Source organism: Gymnodraco acuticeps, unplaced genomic scaffold (assembly GCF_902827175.1).
Source record: "Gymnodraco acuticeps unplaced genomic scaffold, fGymAcu1.1, whole genome shotgun sequence".
NCBI classification, from domain to species: domain Eukaryota; kingdom Metazoa; phylum Chordata; class Actinopteri; order Perciformes; family Bathydraconidae; genus Gymnodraco; species Gymnodraco acuticeps.
Window position 1 is genome coordinate 2554305 of NW_022990346.1, and position 9794 is coordinate 2564098.

Sequence of the window (9794 nt, forward strand, 5' to 3'; positions counted from 1 at the left end):
GTGTGACCATAATAATATCAAACAACAAGTGTCACAGTACACAGACTCAATTTGACACAGAAGATTATGGTTAATGTCATGAGTTTCATCTAATAAGGATTAAATGGTAAACCTTAAAGAAAAGAAGGATCCAAAGGATGATCCAAATCATTCTATGCAATCACTCACATGGCTGCTGTCTTCATTTCATTTGTTGTGTTGTCTGAATGTGATTACGAATAATATATGTAAGGATCCACAGTTCTGCCTCCCTCTTTTTCCCCTCTGTGTTGGTTTTTGTCTGTCTGTGTCAGAGTTCCCGTTAGAATATTTTTTCACCGGTCAACATGTCCGTTAAAGTTGAAATCTTCCGGACAAAATGAGAAAAGTGCCGGTCAAAGGTCTTCTTTGTTATTTATTGTGCTTTAAAACAAATTGATATGATTCGATATTAAATAAACTAATTATAGTAGATTAACTATTCAAAAGTGAACAGTAATTTACAATAACACGGGAATAATAAACGGAGCGCTCTCCCTCTCCTGACAGCCCGTCAGTATCATGCAGCTCGCGGATCAGTAATGAGTGACCCGACAGTAAAACTAAACATATATATAACTAGTTACGGTAGTTTGAGAGGTAATTAAAATAGCTACGTGTGATATTCTAATCTGGTGTGTGTTTTGTTCCGCTCATCGCTGCAGGTGATCATGCAGAGCTGCGTGTCGCCCTTACGCAAAGAAAATATATTTCCCCATATATTAACTGTCAATATATTGCATTATTTTGTTTTCTGATTTACTGGTTAATTGAAAAGATTTAATAACGGAAATCTTGCTGTTGGCTACATCAACTGATACTGATTAATAATCAACATGAAAATCATATTTATTCATATCTACAAAATATATTGAAGATATATAGAATAATATATTGCGTTAATATATTACAATATATTGATATATAGAATAATATATTGTGTTAATATATTACAATATATGGGATAATATATCAGTAATTGCCGCTTTCCATATATTGAGTAATATATGTAAATATATATATAATATATTGGTTGTGTATATATGTGAACATACATTTACTATATATTAACATATATATGGGGACATATATGTCATATATATTTAGAATTATATGGGGACATGTATGTCATATATATTCAGATTTATATGGGAACATATATGTACTATATTCAGATTTATATGGGGACATATACGTCATATATATTAAGATTTATATGGGAACATGTATGTACTATATATTCAGATTTATATGGGGACATGTATGTACTATATATTCAGATTTATATGGGGACATGTATGTACTATATATTCAGATTTATATGGGGACATGCATGTACTATATATTCAGATTTATATGGGGACATGTATGTACTATATATTCAGATTTATATGGGGACATGCATGTACTATATATATTCAGATTTATATGGGGACATGTATGTACTATATATATTCAGATTTATATGGGGACATGTATGTACTATATATATTCAGATTTATATGGGGACATGTATGCACTATATATATATATTCAGATTTATAAAAAAACATGTACATACCATATATTCCGAACAAGAGTGATATGTTCACAATGATGTTCACAATGATGAGGAGAAATGTATGTTCTGATAAAAAAATCTTTATTTTTTTTATATCAATTTGTAACAGTTAATACATATATATAATATGTTGTACTTAAAACATGAGCTGAACACTCAAAAAACAACACAAAACAAGGTCCGGAACAGGGCCAAAAGAACAGTCTTGTTTAATTTAATTGTCCATCTTGTTCTTTCGTTTCACCTGGTGCCGTAACTCACAGATTCTCGTGTTAATCGATTTTCTAAGGTCTGATGTCTTGATCCCTGGAAAGCGGTTTTTTACAGCATCTGTGGAACAGAATAATTACAAATAATTAGACGTTCACAAAAGACAGCAGGAATTATAACAATATCCATAATATCTATGAGCGTTAGAACTATTAACGAAGCACTTTCATACTAATAAAGGACTGGCTTACCTAAAGCCAGTTGAGTAGCACTTGAAATGTTTGGCTCTATGGAACCTGATGTACTTATATGATTCTGTTTTCTTCAAGGTTGTGTCTTCCTGGTCGAATGTACTTATTGTAAGTCGCTTTGGATAAAAGCGTCAGCTAAATGCAATGTAATGTAATCTATATTAAAGCATGGGCTGGCTTGGTGAATAATGTGGGAAAGCAAATAGTGGAAGAATAGGCTTTGTACATTTCCGTCTGAGTGTGGCGCTACTAGAGGAAAGGTCTTGATGTCCCCAAGTTGGCATGGTTCATTCTTTGGTGTGCATTAATGTGCTAACCATATTTCCTGGCAATTTGCCCAACCGATTGTGAGATATTAAATTTAACAATTTGGCCTTTAATTGCTGCTTCAGGAAACATCATGAAGTCAGGAAACCCTGATAAATAAAAACTAAACTGGAAACTAATAATGTACTAATAATGATTCAGTTAACCCCATGTTCTTGGCCAATTCCATAACCTGCATATGACATTGACGGTCACTGCCTCCTAAAACTCTACAAAAATTGGTTTGTAACTATAGCCTGTAATATTTCACTGATTTGGTTTGGAGGTTTTTGTTCTTTAACATTAAGAATAACTATCCAAAAAAGTAAATGAATAAACAGACAAACAAACTGGAAACCCTGCCACCAGCTCTGATAACATTGGATATCTTACCAAGCAAAGCTTCCAGTTTCTTCCCGTCAAGAGCCTGTCGTCGTTCTGCTGTAGGATCGACCTTGTTCAACCCTCCGGTTAGGTTGGACTTCAGGAGAACATCAACACTGAAGATGCCCATCAGCAGCGTTCGTGCCATCCCATTGGCTGTACTTTGTGCTTTGGCAGTCTCCCAACAATGAGCTGAGACAGTGGTTTCACCATCATTGCCCAGTGTCACCTTAATTGCAAAAAACAAACCAAAAAAGCAACAGAAAATGTTACTTAGTGTTTATTTTATTTCTCCTCAAAACGTACCAATTGCACAAATACTTACTTCTGAAGGTTTGCAAGGTGTCACAGTTTCACCTTCACACTCAGAGACTTTGAGATCTTAGGTAGGATTATTTGAGAGACACTTCGTCATCTCCCCTAGCAAAGTTGGAATTTCTGGAAAATAATTGGAACAAAAAAATGAATGTGTTACAAAATGATACAGGTGGCAACCACGGTGGCTATATATTGAGAAAAAGGAAGATGGGCGTTAATGTTTGTAGCTTTGTATATTATTCCTTAGCCTCACAAACCAGATTAATCTTGCAGATTTTCACATTGTGAGATACAGGCTTACACCATTTCCCATTCATAACATTCTGGGAAGGAAGGCTTAACACAAAGCAGCAAGCTTGCCAAACTAGAAGGACATTTTCTTGGATATGGAATTTCTGGCAGCCCCTAATGTAATGGGCATGTTGCTATTGAACATTTAAGGTTACACCTATAGATTTAAGTAATTCGTGGCTCATTCAAACTAATTTGATGTTGACAAATCCGATGATGGATACTAGCATGATCACAGGAGACACTCAAAATGTCTAAAAATGTATAAATTAAAACAAGACATATGCAAGCCCACTTATTTTCTAGCAGCTGAATGGGAATCACTAGACTGAATCTTGCGCTGTGAAATTCAAGATTCATCTGGCAGCAAAGCCATTTCCTCCTACAACATAAATGTCTTTAGTCTAAAATGAGGAGTCGCTCATTACTCTTTCATCTAAAAGAGGTACTTGCCTTTCACCAGCATGTAGCGCAGTCTGCTATTTTCCTTCTGCAAAGTCTTGACCTGGCTCTGGAGTTCTCGGATTTGGGTTTTTTCATTACTTGAAGATTCTCCTGGTCTCCGGGTTCCTTGGGCAAGTTGTTTTTCTTCCGTAATGATTTCTTCCTCAGTCCGTCTCTGAGCTGCAAGTGTGGGCTTTTTCTATAAGGGAAAAAAGTAGATTTTCAGGGTATTACACTATTATTATCATTTTAAATAATGTCCTATTATTATAAACACTTAACATACAGTATATTTGAGCTATTTTTAGTTGTGATGTCTGTTTGCTTCCCCTGTCGCGAATTCTGATCGCTCAGTGATGATACCAATGCCCATAGAATCTGAGGAATCTCAGCTTTAATCGATATCTTGTATGTGCAGTTACGATAAGTAATAAGGGTATTTTTACCTTGAGTTCTAGCATTAGCATTTTTTCGCTCAGGGCTCATTTAAATGCTTCTTGTGAGACTTGTGCTTTGTTGGTGTGGTTCATTTCTTCAGTTAGCTGAGTTTGTAACCGTTAAGTGAGTATGACACTTTAATAGGTTTTTAAATATTAAGAAGCCCTGAGACAGTTTGGTGAAAAAACTACCCGCCAGAGCCGGAATAGGGTCCTCTCAGGCTTAACAGTTAACAAAATGCACCACGGCACTCTGGAGAAAAGTATAAGGTTGGAGAAGTAGTTATTTAATTTAATCTGGCTTCGTATGATTAAAAACTAACCGATGCAGTCCTCTATTGATATTGTTGTGAGCTGTTTTTCTGAGAAAATCAGAGACGTAAAACGCTGTGTTGTCATAAGAAGGCACGTAAACGGTTACGTCATGATGCAAACGATGACACAATAATTCACCTTTGAATCTGCATCTGTAACAATGAGTGGACCAAATAAATGAAAAGTCAACTGAGTGCCGAGTGTGTTTAATGAGGAGTGGATAGCTAAATCTTTTTTCACCGATCTGCTACTGGCCCGGCCGTCAAATGTAAAATTCATAGCGGCCCTCGAGCAAAACGTTTGCCCACCCCTGGTCTACACACACACCAGGGTTCATACACTTTTTCACTAATGATTTTCAATGACTTCTCCAGGACCCTTACCTAATTTTAAAATTACTCTTTCTCAGCGGTACCACTGAAAATAGTTTATTTTAACATGGAACAGGAAAATAAGGTCTGTATATGAAACATGTTGTGCCTATCTAAAACAAATCAACTAGTAGGCTTACTAACTTCTACACGCTAAAGCCACTAACATCTCTCACCAGCAAAATGGGTGCGCGAAAAAAAAAAAAAAAGAAGGTTTTAACAACATGTTTATTTATTGACTTTTCATTCAGCTATAATCATTTGCACAAAGATGGCGCTGTTTGTCAGAGCACTTCATCCTTCTGGGATTTCATGAAGAACAGCTCCAACGCCTGTGTGTATGGGAACGCCTCTGGTGCTGGTCCATTAAGTGTTTCCCACAGATCTGAAATATACTTTGGGGGGTGGTGGTAGCGGGGGGGGGGGGGGGGTTGAGGTGACGTGCAACAACATTAACATTAACCTTTCTGTTGGTCGCTTGTTAGCAGACCCTTCACGCGATGGCAGAGCGAACAGGTACAGGCAGGGCCCATAATGATAGCCCTATAGTTTAAATCTACTACCCGCACATGAACATATGGAAATGGGTTACTATTTAAAAAAAATAAATGTATTTATTAATGTATTTAGGAACCTATCAATGTGATTTTTAGTGGGGGTGGACCTCAAATCCTCTAGGGGGGGTCCAGGGGCATGCCCCCCCGGTAAGATTTTATTTTTTATTTTGGAGTTAAATGCATCAATCTGGTGCATTTTGAGGGGAAAATAAAGAGACTAGATCAATGGAAACACCTATATGAAACAGAACTGTATACATTTCAATAATCATAAAATCAAGGCCATAACCAATAACATACCATTTCCAATATGAAAAAAACACTGAAACTTGTTAATTTATTTTTGGTTCATTTATAGTTGTGAGTGTGTCTGAGCTCCTGAATCAGCCTCTCCTGTCTCCCTCCTCTCCCCACTGCTCCTCTTTGAGGCAGCAGCAAAGACTAGTTTTCTCTCAACAAGTTTTAAAATGGTATCTTACCTTTTTTCACCTAATTAACTTTTTATTTAATTATTCATGCATATTTTACTAATCACATTACATTTCATTTAGCTGACGCTTTTATCCAAAGCGACTTATAATGACCGATTACAGGGACATTCTCCCTGGAGTAACTAAGGGCTAAGTGCCTTACTCAAGGGCACACTAGTGGTGGTGTTCCTGGCGGGATTTGAACTCACAGCCTTCCGATCTTCAGCCCACCTCACTATCCATTAGAGTAGACCAATCACTACCCTCTCAAATGGAAATATGTGTTTACATAAATGGTGACCACACCGTTTGAGACCCACTGAGAACTTAGACTAAGTTAACTATCTAAACACTCAGAGTCCTTTACCTCACCTGAGCTGAGGTTATCCCGAGCTTGAATGACACACAGAGACCAATCAAGGGCTTTGATTTATGATCTGTATGACAGTGGCCATGTCGGCAGGCCACATCATGTGGACAGCCAGTCACCCTGTGTGAGGCAGGCCACTTAACAGGCCAGAGGAGGTGAGATCAGAGCAAGGGAGCGAGGGATCATTGTTTACAAGTTAATCGATCGCAGATGGCGTGGACGAATAAAAAAATATATATATTAAAAAAAACTTAGAAAAAAAAAACTAAATGGGTCGCGAAATATACTTGGGCGGCCGTTAATATACCTGGGCGGCCCGCCCAAGTATAGTCTATGTGTGGGAAACCCTGTATAGCAGGGGCGGACTGGGACTACAATTCAGCCCTGGAAACTGACGCAGTCCGGCCACATGAAATGTCAAATGTTAGAAATCCGCTGTTTATTATTTAAGGTTTTACGTCTGATTCGCTCCTTTTTTCCTCTCTGTACACAGCTCCAGTTTGGGCATTGGCCTGTCATCAGATTTCATTTTTAGTTGCTGCTGTAGCGGAAGTTTAGTACAATTATGTTTGATGAAATACTCCAAATCTCCACCCTCCATAATTGCACTTGCTTCAGTTGCTTGCTACTGTTTAAGGGCAGTGATGACAGTTACAGTACGAACTGAAGTTGATGCAATTTAATTGGATTGTGAGGCATGACGTGAGCCTCATCTGATTGGTCAATCTCTCCAATTTTTTTCACCAAGGGAAGCTAATTTCAGCTAGCCTCCTCTCGCAACAGAGAGTGCAATCTACGGTTTCACCATAACATCTAGAGGGGCGCTGTTTCACTCTTTGTAAAATACTCAATGAGAATGGGGGAGAGACGGGCCGGCTGCAACACACTGTGTGTTGCAGCAGAGACAACTCTGTTTTCATTTGCTCAGTTGTATGATGCAAATTTTGATGAGCTACATCAGTTCAGCAGAATTTTAGAATAGGAAAATAAAGACTGGGATGCAGAGACCTGATAGTACAGTGGAGCTTGTTCAGTTAATTGAGCCTTATAAATAAGTGTTTTTTGAGCTCTTCAGACTATGCAAAATAGCAGTCGCAATCCCAGTCAGTTCTGCTTCCTGTGAGCGTAGTTTTTCTACATTGAAGCTGGTCAAAACTTTTCTCAGATCCACCATAACTGATGAGAGACTGAGCAATCTCGGTCTGCTTAGTATTGAGTCAAGGAGGTCAAAGGCTTTGAATCTTGACTTATTTGTTGATCGGTTTGCCAAAAATCACAAAGACCGCAGGATTTTGTTGCTGTAATGTGACATTTTGGGAAGGAAACAACAGCCTGGGATGCAGACACCCTTATGTAAAATAGAGATGTAACTGTTCATTGCTTTTATTTTTATATAAATATGGTGTTAGTGCAAACATTGCACTATAACTTAAGCTGAAGCTAACAGTAATAACTATAAGATCTATCTGAAATAAATAAGTGTACAGAAACAAATACCAATAACTGTATTGCATTGTTTTCTTATGCGCAATTACTTCATACTGTCTAGTTCTCTTTTTCGTCCTGCATTCATTGTGCCCCCCTCAGAAAATAACTGGCCCCCCAGTGGCCCCCCCAGTCAAATTGGTCTAGAACCGCCACTGAACACACAGCACAGAATAATTACCGAAACTAAACAAAGTTTTTTTATTTATTTATTAAAAGGATAACTACAATCCATAAGCCTGGCTTCCCCTGGCCTCCAGGAGAAAACGCCACTGAGTTCAAGGGATAATTCTCACCCACCTCTTGCTCTTGCCCTGCACTTGTATGTGCCAGTTGAGCTGGTTCTTCCACCAGCTAAACTCTGTCCCTCATCATGAACGCAGGAGGCTGGCTGTATATCTGAACTCGCGCCCACATCATTCTCTTTATCATCTTGCACTTGTTCTAAACTGCTGCTGATAGTGCTTGTAGCAGCGCTGCTGCCAAAGAGGTCTGTCAATTTGCGACATTTATATGCTTCACCTGCGAGTGACGTCACCTTTTTTCCTCTTGCCTTCTCGGCCCCACCTTTTTCTTTGATTATTATCCATGTTTTTTTAATTCTCCCTGGCCCTTTCTCATTTCTCTAACTCCCCTCCTCGACGCCTAACCTCGAGACTTAGTCCCGCCCACAGGAGATGCGAACAGAGGAGTCGAGGAGGGGAGCCGAGGAGAGAGGAGGGGAAGCAGCAGGCGGTTAGAGAAATGAGAACTCCTCTCCTCTGAGCGGTCATTTGAAAGAGACGTCCATTAATGATGACAGGAGGCACAGCAGCCCTCTGTCTGATGGACAGATGTGTTCATGACCACTTATATATTTACTAGGGCCGGGACTTTAACGCGTTAATTAAGATTAATTAATTACACAAAAATTAACGCATTTTAATCGCACTTATTTTTGCACCGCGGAACGTTTCTCACTGGATGAGTTTCAGGCGTACCGATTATACTGGAGCACCAACTAACGTTCATGACTTCAGACAACAACAAACCACAGTGAACAACAGTGGGAAATGTTGTTTTAAAAAACGGACGGATGGAAGCGTCGATAAGAGCACGGTTGTGTGCAAATTATGCAAAAAGGAATTCGCATATCACCGCAGCACATCAAGCCTCAAGTATCACCTCAATGCAAAACATATAGCAGCTAGCGTGGAAGCTAGCGTGGACGTTAGCCTCTTTTATCGCGTACACACCAAAAAGAGCCGGTACTAAAATTAGTTCATGAGAACCTTTTTACCCCCACGAAAGTCCCTGCTAGAGAGCAGAGAGCTGCTAGAGAGCAGGGACTTTCGTACGGCTCTCTTGTGAGAAAAGAGCTATATTTCTGATTGGCTTGGCGGATTGCAAACCACGCCCCGTAAAACTCCCAAAAAGTTTGGTGAAGCCGCCATTTTATTATCCTCGCATTAGCATTATTAGCATTAGCCCAGCGCAGAAACGCAGAGAGACTAACTTATGGCAACACAAAATAAAACATGGGAGCGGTGGAGATGAGGAGGTGTCGGCGTTCTGGCGATTTACTCGGAAGGCTGCTGGGACTCCCAGCAGCTTCTACTGAAGCCAGTCCCCAACTCCGGGGACTTCCGGCCGGGGACTTTGGGCGGCAGTATACGCCGTGAAGTGGTTTGCGGCCTGCCAGTAAACCCAAAGCAGAAGAAGAAGAAGTGACGTCAGCGGCTTCATTTGTTCTCATGAACTAAGTTCTCATGAACCTTTGTGGGAAAAGTACTGCGGTGTGAATGCGCCTAATGGTATACTAAAATCCATGTGAAAAAAATTGCTTCTCACTGTTCTTAGGTCAAATATTTATATGCGATTAAAAATGCGATTAATTTCAATTAATTAATTACAAAGCCTCTAATTAATTAGATTAATTTTTTTAATCGAGTCCCGGCCCTAATATTTACTTTTAATTCATTCACAGTGCGGTATAATGAGACAATAACAGGCTACAGATGCGGACA

The 9794-nt window shown here is 39.1% G+C and overlaps 1 long non-coding RNA gene across 1 annotated transcript; it reads right to left on the bottom strand.

Annotated features, from left to right (window-relative positions):
* Positions 1 to 1783: 1783 nt before the first annotated feature.
* Positions 1784 to 3167, bottom strand: LOC117551060. The gene is made up of 3 exons (XR_004569746.1): positions 3056 to 3167; positions 2740 to 2959; positions 1784 to 1909 (listed from the first exon to the last, which is right to left on the bottom strand). It is a non-coding gene; the product is annotated as an uncharacterized LOC117551060 (long non-coding RNA).
* Between the last annotated feature and the right edge of the window lie 6627 nt (positions 3168 to 9794).